Raw genomic sequence first — 12,965 nt, forward strand, 5'->3', positions numbered from 1 at the left:
GAAATGATTTAACTAGGTTTCTTTTTTTACATTACAAAAACTGGGCATTATAACAGGGATGCAAGGACATTTTATATCCACTGTTAGGACATTCTCTAAACTGGTGCTGCAAAGTGTATAATTATCTTTATATGATAGATTTATTACACCTGTTACCATGATTTAATAACTAGAAGGTGTAGCCCAGCACTAATGCCCACAAGCTATATAGGCATAGTTTTTTTTTCTTTACATGAATGTTTAAAAATTATGTTGTTCTTTTTCTATTCTCTGTGTGCAATATTATGTTTAAACACTGTAACATATACTTATTAAAACGTAAAAACACCGTAACATTTTTTAAAGATACATTTTACAAGCTTGAATATTTTAAATTTCTCAGTCACTTTAGCATTAATCTCTTTCAAAAAATTCACTGTCCATTTGATTAGCTTCATCTACTATATGAATTAGATGCGTGTGTGGTTATACAATCGTTTGTTGTTCTGTGTACTCACCATTCCACACATTCCATTCATAAAAGAAACTCCCCCACTGAGTTTATGTTCTGAACCATTCTAATAACTGCAATGACACAAACATGGTAATGACATGATGGTAGTGTGTGTTGTTCTGGTATGTGTGTAGCAGGTGCCGCCGTGCTGTTTGGATCCTTTACCCACTTAGCATTGGCTGTAGCTGTAGCTAGAGCTGTTCTTCCATGCACAATGATATTTTCTCTCTAGTTATTTATCAACAATTTCTGACACTTTCTGATAAGATAATGCTGTTGGCACCTATCTTGCCTTAGCATTAAGGTGTTTAATATCCCAACAACACTGCTACATCTAATTTGCTCATTCTAATACAACACACACTACCATGTTATAACTACGCTACTACCATTTACAAATCTAGAATGTACAAAAACACCAGGACCAAGTGAAGTACATGCAGATCTTTATTCTACGATTCTACTGTTTATTTTACATTTGCAATGTAAAAGCTGAATGTTTCTCAGTTTAAAAGTGTGATTCAGTATTCGTGATTAACTGTTGCAGAGGTTGGTCTGGCAGCAGTTTTTGTTCCAACATTCAGCCATTTTGACGCATGACCTTGAATCTAGAGAAAGAAAAAAAGTCTTTATAAACCATAGATCATATTTTAAAGTCATGTAGCTCATGTCATCATTTAGCAAACCTTTTAAAAAAATATTTTGGGTAGTTTGGTGCACCAGTCTGTCATAGCTGAGATCCGGGTTCAAATCTCAGGGGTGCTTTTGGTCGGCCATGCAGGCAGCTACGTGACTCTTTAAAGGCAAATTTTTAAAGGAAGGGGGGGGGGGGTTATTGCTCTGAACAGCATAGCCATTAGGAGGTGCATTTTTCAGTACACTCTCAGTGCCAAGTCCAAGATTAGATACAAATAGGAGGGTTGTGTCAATTTTTACAGGGCAGCACGGTGGCTAAGTGGGTAGCACTGTCGCCTCACAGCAAGAAGGTTCTGGGTTCAATCCCCAGGTGGGGCGTTCCGGGTCCTTTCTGTGTGAAGTTTGCATGTTCTCCCCCTGTCTGCGTGGGTTTCCTCCGGGTGCTCCGGTTTCCTCCCACAGTCCAAAAACATGCAGCCAGGCTAATTGGAGACACTGAATTGTCCTATAGATACCAAGCCTCTAGGATGCATAAACCAGTGCATTGTAGTGCCGGTCCCAAGCCCAGATAAATAGGGAGGGTTGTGTCAGAACGGGCATCCGGCATAAGAACTGTGCCAAATCAATAATGCGGATCATGATCCTCCTGCAACCCCTAAACGAGAGCAGCCAAGGAAATAAATAGAACATCATGTTTTTACACACTTTGGTTACATTCATGACAGGACAGGTAATTACTGGTTACACAAAATTAATCAGTTCAGGTCTATAATGTCACACAGTTATGGACAATTTTGTATGTTAATCATAATAGATCTTAATAGATTCATTGTATTAATAAACTGCACATATTGTAATCCAGCACATGCGGTCAAACAGACTAGGCGATCAAACCTCATGCACCTGACATTGTTATAACAGTAAAATAAGCTTCAGATTTATGAAATCTGAATTATAATTTTATCATTTAATGAAATTGGTTTGATTTAGCTGTTTAGAACTTACTCATATTAGAAAATGAAATGGTTAACATTGTGCCTAGAATATGGTACATTCAGGCCTATTGCTAAGGCTTTTGGTCCTTTATTCCCACACTTGCATTTTAATGTTTTACTTTAACACTTTCTACATACCAACTTCACACACACACACACTTTTCTAAGCTACATCTTTACATACACACTCACACATCAACACAGGAATCTAAAACCTGGCTCTCACACACTCATCTTGATTATATATACTGTATATTGCCAAAAGTATTCACTCACCCATCAAAATTCAGGTGTTCCAATCACTTCCATGGCCACAGGTGTATAAAACCAAGCACCTAGGCATGCAGACTACTTCTACAAACATTAGTGAAAGGATGGGTCGGTCTCAGGAGCTCAGTGAATTCCAGTGTGGTACCATGATTGGATGCCACCTGTGCAACAAGTCCAGTCGTGAAATTTCCTCACTACTAAATATTCCACAGTCGACTGTCAGTGGTATTATAACAAAGTAGAAGTGATTGGGAACGACAGCAACTCAGCCACAAAGTGTTAGAGCCACGTGAAATGACAGAATGGGGTTACAGCTGAGGCACATAGTCACCAACTTTCTGCACAGTCAGTCGCTACAGACCTCCAAACTTCATGTGGCCTTCAGATGAGCTCAAGAACAGTGTGTAGAGAGCTTCATGGAATGGGTTTACATGGCCGAGCAGCTGCATCCAAGCCTTACATCACCAAGCGCAATGCAAAACGTCGTATGCGACACCACTGGACTCTAGAGCAGTGGAGACGTGTTCTCTGGAGGGAAAATCACGCTTCTTTGTCTGGCAATCTGATGGACGAGTCTGGGTTTAGCGGTTGCCAGGAGAACGGTACTTGTCTGACTGCATTGTGCCAAGTGTAAAGTTTGGTGGAGGGGGGATTATGGTGTGGAGATGTCTTTCAGGAGTTGGGCTCGGCCCCTTAGTTCCAGTAAAAGGAACTCTTAATGCTTCAGCATACCAAGAGACTTTGGACAATTTCATGCTCCCAACTTTGTGGAAACAGTTTGGGGATGGCCCCTTCCTGTTCCAACATGACTGCGCACCAGTGCACAAAGCAAGGTCCATAAAGACATGAATGAGCGAGTTTGGTGTGGAAGAACTTCACTGGCCTGCACAGAGTCCTGACCTCAACCCGATAGAACACCTTTGGGATGAATTAGAGCGGAGACTGCGAGCCAGGCCTTCTTGTCCAACATCAGTGTCTGACCTCACAAATGCGCTTCTGGAACAATGGTCAAAAATTCCCATAAACACACTCCTAAACCCTGTGATAAGCTTTCCCAGCAGAGTTAGCTGTTATAGATGCAAAGGGTGGGCCGACATCATATTAAACCCTATGAATTAAGAATGGAATGTCACTCAAGTTCATATGCGTGTGTGAAGGCAGACAAGCGAATACTTTTGGCAGTATAGTGTATATACATATATACTGTATATTTATATATATATAGTGAGAGAGAGGGGGGGTACATACAACCAGTGGCCATAAACATTGATTGCCTAGTGCATGCGTCTTCTCCACCACTGCAAGTTTGAACAGTCTTTGTACTTTCATAAGCATTGGACTTGTAACATTGAAGAGCAGAACCTGTAACAGAGTTAGCACAAAAGAAATGGATATACTTGTAGTTTTTGTTCAAACCATTAAGTATCAGATTGCAGAGAATTTTGAGAGAATAAATTGATCACATTCACCAGGCAGGAAGTTTATGGCAAGGTTTCAATTTAGAGTACTTAATCCATACAAACATGCTTTTGAAGGTTAAAATTACAGCCAAAAAATTGGGTAGAGAATCAAATAAAACTTCTAGTTAAAGCAAAAGTGTTTTCTAAGTGTGTTATAGAGTATTAACAAAATGTCTTATAGAAAAGGTACTCAAGTACTGCATTAGTTTTTAGCTTTTGAAGCCGATAGGCCCAAATATAAGTCTATTGGGACTTCATTATTAAAGCTTAAATTTAAGCACATTTAAAGCTTAAATCACTTACCTCCCACTAAAAGCAGGGAAAGAACCAGAGTCACAAGCAGGAGCTTCATGATTCTGTAACATGAAAAGAATGAACAGTGATGTTCCTTTTTGCAGACAAAGTTCTGATGTTCCTCATTACTAACTACATGTTTAACATAAAAATAACACAGTTTACTCAGTACCAATTGCATGAACACTTTAAATGTGTGTGTGTGTGTGTATATATATATATTATGGCAAGCCAAAAAGGAAGTATATAGCAAACGCTGATATATATAAGTTGAAACTTGATATATATAAATTGAAACTTGATATATATAAATCGAAACCTGATATACATTAATTGAAACTTGATATATATAAATTGAAACTTGATATATATAAATCGAAACCTGATATATATAAATTGAAACTTGATATATATAAATTGAAACCTGATATATATAAATCGAAACTTTATATATATAAATTGAAACCTGATATATATAAATCAAAACCTGATATATATATAATTTGAAACTTGATATATATAAATTAAAACTTGATATATATAAATCGAAACCTGATATATATCAATCGAAACCTGATATATATAAATCGAAACCTGATATATATAAATTGAAACGCTGATATATATACATTGAAACCTGATATATATAAACTAAAACTTAAGTACCCCCATGCACAATGCAAGCAAAAGGGTTTGTGTAACTTTGGTCATTAATTTTTCACTTCAAATACCAAAATTGAAAAGGTTTCAGTCTTCAGTTTCGTTTCAAATAACAAACAAACACACATTGATAGTAATAACGTGACAACATGATCTGACTGTTGTGATTTTTGTGTATAAAACTAACATGACCACGTTACAACGTCCAGTACAAAAATCGCTTCCCCACATTGTTTATTTTTTTGCAGAGCAAATATGTGCACGTCACAAATACAAACACAAAAGTCAGGACAACAGGACGCGTCGTTATTATGACTTTTTTAATACTTGTGCTTGCTTTACACTGTCTACATAATATTATAAGCATGTAAGCGCGTGCAGGCGCATGCGCGTTTATTTTTGATTGAACTGATATAAATGCTGATTTCGGAAAATTAAAATACAAGTTGTTCACAATGTGTGTTTGTTGTTATTTGAGAACAAACTGAAAACTGAAACCTTTTCAACTGTTTCGAATTATATATCTCAAGTTTCCATTTATATATATATCAGGTTTCAATTGATATATATCAGGTTTCAATTTATATATACAGTATATCTCAAGTTTCAATTTATATTGAAACCTTATATATATATAAGGTTTCAATTTATATATATCAGCATTTGCTTTATATTTCCTGTTTGGTTTGCCCTAATATATATATATATATATATATATATATATATATATATATATATATATATATATATATATATATATATATACTGATCAGCCATAACATTAAAACCACCTCCTTGTTTCTACACTTACTGTACATCTGTCAATGTTATCAGTTCCACTTAACATAAAAAAGCACTTTGTAGTTCTACCTTTACTGACTGTAGTCCATCTGTCTCTCTACATGCTTTGTTAGCCTCCTTTCATGCTGTTCCTCAATGGTCAGGACCACCACAGAGCAGGTATTATTTAGGTGGTGGATCATTCTCAGCACTGCAGTGACACTGACATGCTGGTGGTGTGTTAGTGTTTGTTGTGCTGGTATGAGTGGACAAAACACAGCAGTGCTGCTGGGGTTTTTAAACACCTCACTGTCACTAGCGGAACTAAGAATAGTCAACCAACCAAAAATATCCAGACAACAGCACCACATGGGCAAAGTCCTGTGACCACTGATGAATGTCTAGAAGATGACCAACTCAAACAGCAGCAATAGATGAGCGATCGTCTCTGACTTTATTTACTGAATTTAAAAACTCCAGCAGTGCTGCTGTGTCTGATCCACTCATACCAGCACAACACACACTAACACACCACCACCATGTCAGTGTCACTGCAGTGCTGAGAATGATCCACCACCTAAATAATACTCTGTGGTGGTCCTGTGGGGGTCCTGATCATTGGAAAACAGGGTGAAAACAGGCTAAAAAAGTATGTAGAGAAACAGATGGACTACAGTCAGTAATTGAAGAACTTCAAAATGCTTTTATATGGTAAGTGGAGCTGATAAAATGTACAGTGAGTGTAGAAACAAGGAGGTGGTTTTAATGTTATGGCTGATCAGTGTATATATATATATATATATATATATATATATATATATATATATATATATATATTTATATACAAAATAAATAAATGAAGGCATTCTATTCGATTAATTTATTAAAAAAAAACTCCATGTATCATTCATTATTTAATTAATAATTAATCCACAGTAATTATAAACTAAATATGATTTGGTAAATGCAAGCACATTTCTCTTTCACAATTCCCCCAAATGAACAAATGCTGAAGCAATCACAGTAATCTCTTTTTGTAGTAGTACTAAATAACAGTAATGAATAAAGTGTTTGATTATGTTTGTAAGTCACTTTTAAAAGACTACAAAAGAATGTTTACACTTTGTACACTGATTTATAAAAATGGCAATTATATCCATTCAATATCAATACACAACACAGTAAAGTGTGAAAAAAGACAAAAGGTCTAAAAAACTTTCTAAATCCAGTATATTTAGCTGTATGTTTTGCAAAAAAATTCCAGTTTTTCCAGTACATATTGTATGTATAATGTAAAATATCCTCACCTTCAGAGTTTCACCAGCACTGTATGAGGGTTGACTTTTACTGCAGAGCTTGAACTGAATCTTCTGGTCTGAATCCCACTGGTTCATCACCTTTTAAATAATCCTGCTATGCAAGTTCCCGCCCTCCTGATTAGACAGACAAGCAAACAGACAGACTGACAGATAGATAGATTTAACTTTATTGTCATTGCTTAGTACAAATACAAGGATTTTGTGTTGTGTGATTATTAACAATAATTTGCAGTGTATCATCTTCACTGTATACAATCATGTACTGTAAATATTATTTTAATTAATTCATTAACTAATTAATGTTTAAGATTTAGCTGCCTACAACCCAGTCTAACCAGTTAAAATCTCTTCTCAGGTCACATGATGTGGGATCCCGACTCCAATATTGTGAACAGTTGCTCTAAAGGTTAACACTTTCTTTTTTTCATTACAGTCTTTAGAGGCAAACACTTAATATAAATGTCTTAATAAGAACATACCAGGTTTCAGCAACACATTTATATTTTAAACCAGCACATCTCTGACACTGAAGAGCAGAACCTGTAACAGAGTAGCACATGATATATCTGCAGTTTTTTGTTGAAGCCATTAGGTATCTGAGTACAGAGAATTTTATAAATGGGTTCATGGCACTATCATGACAATATCAATCTGCTTTATATAAGCAGCAGTGGGTGATGTGGGATGAAAAAACCATTAGCTATTAACCCATTTTTTATTTTTATAACATTTTAAAGCTTAAGTAGCTTAACATTTAGATTAAAATTCTATGAATAATCCAAAAGTACTCTAATTGTTCTAATCCAAAAATGATGTGCTATAAAGACTAAAAAGCTGGTGAAACTTTCATCATAAGTGGAAAAACCTAAAATCTGTTTTTTCACTTAACATCAAAAAATTAATCCCAAGTTAGTATAAACTAAAACAGACAATGCGAGCACCTTCCTCTTTTAACATTTCCCAGCAAATAAACAAATTCTAAACAAAGTAATCTTTATTTGTAATTTATTTATAATGTTCTCACTCTACTTTCACTCTACTACTTTATATTAAGTCACAATATACACAATAGTTATTATATCTAATTATTATTTAATTTCGAAATCAGATGCCTGCTTAATAAAATAAAGAACGTATTTGAAAATAAAGAACGTATTTTTAGCCACACGCACTGCTCAGTGTATAAAGTCAATTATGTAAAATAAATTTGTTGGGTAAATTCACAAAGCAAGGTCTATAAAGACAAGGTTTGATAGGGTATGATGGTCTAGAGGAATGCCAGTAACTTGCATAGAGCTCTGAACTCAACCTCATGTGGGGTCCATACCCCAATGTTGTGAACTGTTGCTCTAGGGGTTAATATGCTTTTCCTTTAATTAGAATAAATCCCAAATCAAGAACACATGAAGTACTGAACTCACTCAGATATAACTTATTGATATTATAAAATTAAATGGTTAACATTGTGCCTAGATAAATTGGGCACCATTCACTTGATTTGTCTTCAGCAATGTGTGCAATATTATATGATAGTTAACCATTGGAACATTCCATTACAGAAGCTATGTTGTTTTTTGGTAAATCTCACCCTATCCTCTTATCAACACACATTCAGGGCTGTTGCTAAGGTTTCTGGTCCTTCTGCATTTTTATTTTTTTCACCTTAACAGTCTCTACACAGCAACTTCCAACTTCACACACACTTTTCAAAGCTACATCTTTACGCACACACACACACACACACACACACACACACACACACACACACACACACACACACACACACACACACACACACACACACACACACATTCTAGATTAGAAACCTGACCTTCACATACTCTTCTTGTTACTATCCTTGCAGTAAGCCACTTGGAATTAAACCGTAAAACTACAGAGTAAAAGCTATATAAAAGTGTCTTAATAAAAAAACATACCACGGCCAGTCATGGGCATTACTGCTGTCCTCATGCATGTGTTGTTTCCATTAGTGCAAAATTCACCAATACATGTATCCTGATAATAATCACAGTAACATTGAAGAGCAGAACCTGTAGCACATAAGTTATCACATAAAAATTATATATTTGCAGTTTTTGTTAAAGACATTAAATGTCAGATTGCAGAGAGTTTTATAAATGGATCACATTCAACAGACAGGAAGTTCATGGCATAATTTGGGATATATTCTACTTTATACAAGCAACAGTGATGATGTTGAATATAAAGCTATATCGGCTATGATGATGCAGGGATGCAGTGCAATGCAGGGCCTCAAGCACTCCTTCCATTGGAAAAGGTTTCAATTTAGAGTACTTATTCCATATACAAGCATGCTTATGAAGGCCAACATTTCAGCCAAGAATAGATATGGCATCAAATAAAACCTCTAGTTTATGCAAGTGTCATAATTCATTAAGAGTCATAATTAGTGCATCATTTTGTACTTTTTTTAAAGCTTAAATCACTTACTCTCCACCAAAAGCAGGGAAAGAACCATAGTCACAAGCAGGAGCTTCATAATTCTGTAACATATAAAAGGAACAGTGATGTTACTTTCTGCAGACAAAGTTCTTCTGATGTTCCTTATTACTAACTACATGTTTAACATAAAAATAACACAGTTTTCTCAGTACCTATTGCATGACTAATCCAAAAATATATATCTATATATGACAAATAGAGGCATTGTATTTGATTATTCTATCCAAAAAGTGTCCAAGTCCCCAAGCTCTGCACCCTTGTCTACACTAGTCAAAAGCCTGAGAAAATAAATATGTTTTCAGTCTAGACTTAAACATTGAGACTGTGTCCGAATCCCGAACAGAGGCAGGAAGATTATTCCAAAGTTGTGGAGCTTTGTAAGAAAATGCTCTTCCACCAGCCGTGATCTTTTTAATTCTAGGAACTATAAGTAACCCTGCATCTTGTGAGCGAAGTGGGTTGTAGTGATTAATAAGTTCACTCAGATACTGTGGAGCCAGACCATGTAGCGCTTTATAGGTTAGTAAAAGTATTTTGTAATCAATGCGGAATTTAACTGGCAGCCAGTGTAGAGATTATAGAACAGGACTAATATGATCAAATTTTTTAGTTCTAGTTAGCACTGGAGCTGCTGTATTTTGAACTAACTGGAGTTTGTTTATGGATCTACCAGAGCATCCAGTTAGAAGAGCATTACGATAATCCAACCGAGAAGTTATAAACGCATGGATCAGTTTTTCGGTGTCATTAACAGATAGTATATTTCTTATTTTAGAAATATTATGCAAATGATTATTATTATTAAATGATAGAAAGCAACTCTAGTAATATTATTGACGTGTGTATCAAAGGAAAGATCTGAACCTAGTGTGACAGTTTTTTACATCTGGGCTGGGATTAACAGAGAAAGTGTTTAGGTTTAGCACCAGGTTAGACAACTTGTCTCTTGCAGCTTTAGAGCCAACAAGTAAAACCTCTGTTTTATCTGAATTAAGTTATAGAGTGTAAATAATAGCGGTCCCAGTACCGACCCTTGTGGAACACCACACTTTTGTAGTTTCCGAGCATTTATGATTTACATAAACCAATTGAGAGCGGTCAGTCAAATATGATTGAAACCAAGAGAGTGCGAGTCCTTTAACACCTACTGTATTTTCTAGCCTCTCCAGTAAAATGTTATGATCGACCGTATCAAATGCTGCACTAAGATCTAATAGAACAAGAAAAGAGACACATCCATTATCAGAAGACATTAACAACTTGTTAACTACTCTAATTAATGCGGTTTCGGTACTATGCTTGGGTCTAAAACCAGATTGCAATTTTTCATGAATACAATTTTCATTCAAATAAGAACATACAGTAATTGTTTGGAAACGACTTTTTCTAATATCTTAGAGACAAAAGGGAGGTTTGAAATTGGCCTATAATTAGATAAAACATGTGGATCAAGGTTAGGTTTTTTAATCAGAGGTTTAATAACAGCACTTTTAAACAACTTAGGAATGTACCCAAGGCTAAGGGATGCATTGATTAATGTAAGCAGGGGATCTACAATGGCTGGGAGTAAATCTTTAAGTAAACGAGTTGGAACAGGATCGAGTATACACGATGATGACTTTGATGATTTAATCAACGCAGTTAGTTCATTTTGGGAGATTGGATTAAAGTTTCAACATGAACATGAACACTGTTCTACAACTGTTTGACAGTCCAGCCTCTTAGATGCTGTAATTTCTGAACCTGTAGGCCTCTGTATAAATGAAATACTAAACCCCCGAAATATTAACTTGTTGTTATTAGAAAACGAATTGGTTACAGTCTTTAGAGTCAAACAATTTATAAAAATTAGCAGGATTACTGTATTTATTTAAAATGTCATCAAATCATTTTGGTTTGTCCATAATCCTGATGTTGCCTGCAGGTTATACAGAGACCTACAGGTTCAGAAATTACAGCATCTTGGAGGCTGGACTGTCAAACAGTTGTGAAACAGTGTTTATGTTCATGTTGAAACTTTAAGATTCTAGTATAACCCTCTTTGGGTTATAAAGTTAACACTTAAGGTTAACAGAAGCACGTAAGATGGCTGACTCCAGGAACCACCTGTGATTCAACATCAGATGCACACAGAGCAGGATCACATCTAAAAGCCTGCAACTTAAATCTTCTGTCAAGGGTCACCAAGTTAGCAAGATCATTTACTAAAGTGTTTTCAGTTTGAGTGTGTATAGACATAAGATACTTAACAGCAATAATTGATGTTTCAATTTACCAAAGAGCAAAATCTATTTGCACTGCAAACGCATTGTTTTCTTTAACCACCTCCACTAAATAAACAAATGTTGAATCACATCAATCTCTATTTGTAGTAGTACTAAATAATTATGTACTCACGTGTACTGTATATTGTCACAATATATTTACATGTACTGTATATAGATTTACAGTATATTTACTAAATGTGTATGTTCAATTATTGTTTAATTGTGTCTGGTAAAAGGGAACAACCAATATTTCATGGACTGGGAAAGATATGGCCCAGAAGCAAGTTCCCTGTCAGACAAATGTTGAACCAAGATCTGGGGTGCATTTCCCAAAATGTTTGTGATGCTAAGTACTTCGTAACCAGTGTTGCCAACTTAGCGGCTTTATTTAGTGAGTTTTCAGACCCCCCAGCGACTTTTTTTCAAAAAAGTGATTTTTATTGGAGACTTTTTGAGACTTGGACGTGAAAGCACATATCGCTCTGCAGTTACTGTCCTAAACGAGCAGCGGGTGCTCTGTAGATTTATCCTACCCATCGATTTGTCCTACCGAGCATGCGCACACCTGTTTTTGACTCGTTTAGTGGAACGCCTAAGGTTAGTAATGTGTGGTTTTAGTTTTAATTTCTTTAAAAGTTTAAAGTTTAAGTGTATGTAATGCCGTTATTATGTGACTTATTTTGTATTCTCTTTCAGAACTATGCAAGGTGCTCAAATGAGCTATTCTTGATTGAATACAGTTGAATAACTGTTGTTTATCTAATGCTGTGTTAACATTTAATTTAACCACGTTTATACATGCCTTGCATGCACGAAAGAGTTTGTTGCTCTGTGTACTCTACTCCATTCATAAAATAAACTCCTACAGGACCCCAACTTAAAAAGTTATGGACCATTCATATATCTGCAAAACCACAACCATGGTAATGACATGGTAGTGTGTGTTGTCCTGATATGAGTGTAGCAGGTGCCACCGTGCTGTTGGGATCTTTTACCCTGTTAGCACTGTCTGTAGCCACACAATGTTATTTATTTATCAATAGACACTTTCTAATAAGAGAATGCTGTTGGCACTTGTCTTGCCTTAGCATTAAGGTCTTTAAAATTCCAACAACACTGCTAGCTACATCTAATACACTTATTACAGTACAACACACACTAACATGTTATAACTACAATACCATTTACAAATGATACAATTGTAGAATGGACCAACTGAAGTACGTGCAGATCTTTATTGTACAATTAAACTGTTTTATTTACATTATCAGTATAAAAATGGAATGTTTCTCAGTTTAGAAGTATAA

The 12,965-nt window shown here is 35.5% G+C and overlaps 1 protein-coding gene and 1 long non-coding RNA gene across 2 annotated transcripts in view; one reads left to right on the plus strand and one right to left on the minus strand.

The window, feature by feature from the left end:
• The window catches only part of rps25 (ribosomal protein S25), a 240,040-nt gene that overhangs the window by 58,577 nt on the left and 168,498 nt on the right, over positions 1–12,965 (plus strand). The window lies entirely within an intron of this gene.
• On the minus strand, positions 928–7,007 carry LOC134332480 (uncharacterized). The gene is made up of 4 exons (XR_010015253.1): positions 6,896–7,007; positions 4,158–4,210; positions 3,643–3,756; positions 928–1,101 (listed from the first exon to the last, which is right to left on the minus strand). It is a non-coding gene; the product is annotated as an uncharacterized LOC134332480 (long non-coding RNA).

The sequence above is a fragment of the Trichomycterus rosablanca genome, chromosome 18, assembly GCF_030014385.1.
Source record: "Trichomycterus rosablanca isolate fTriRos1 chromosome 18, fTriRos1.hap1, whole genome shotgun sequence".
In the NCBI taxonomy this organism is placed as follows: domain Eukaryota; kingdom Metazoa; phylum Chordata; class Actinopteri; order Siluriformes; family Trichomycteridae; genus Trichomycterus; species Trichomycterus rosablanca.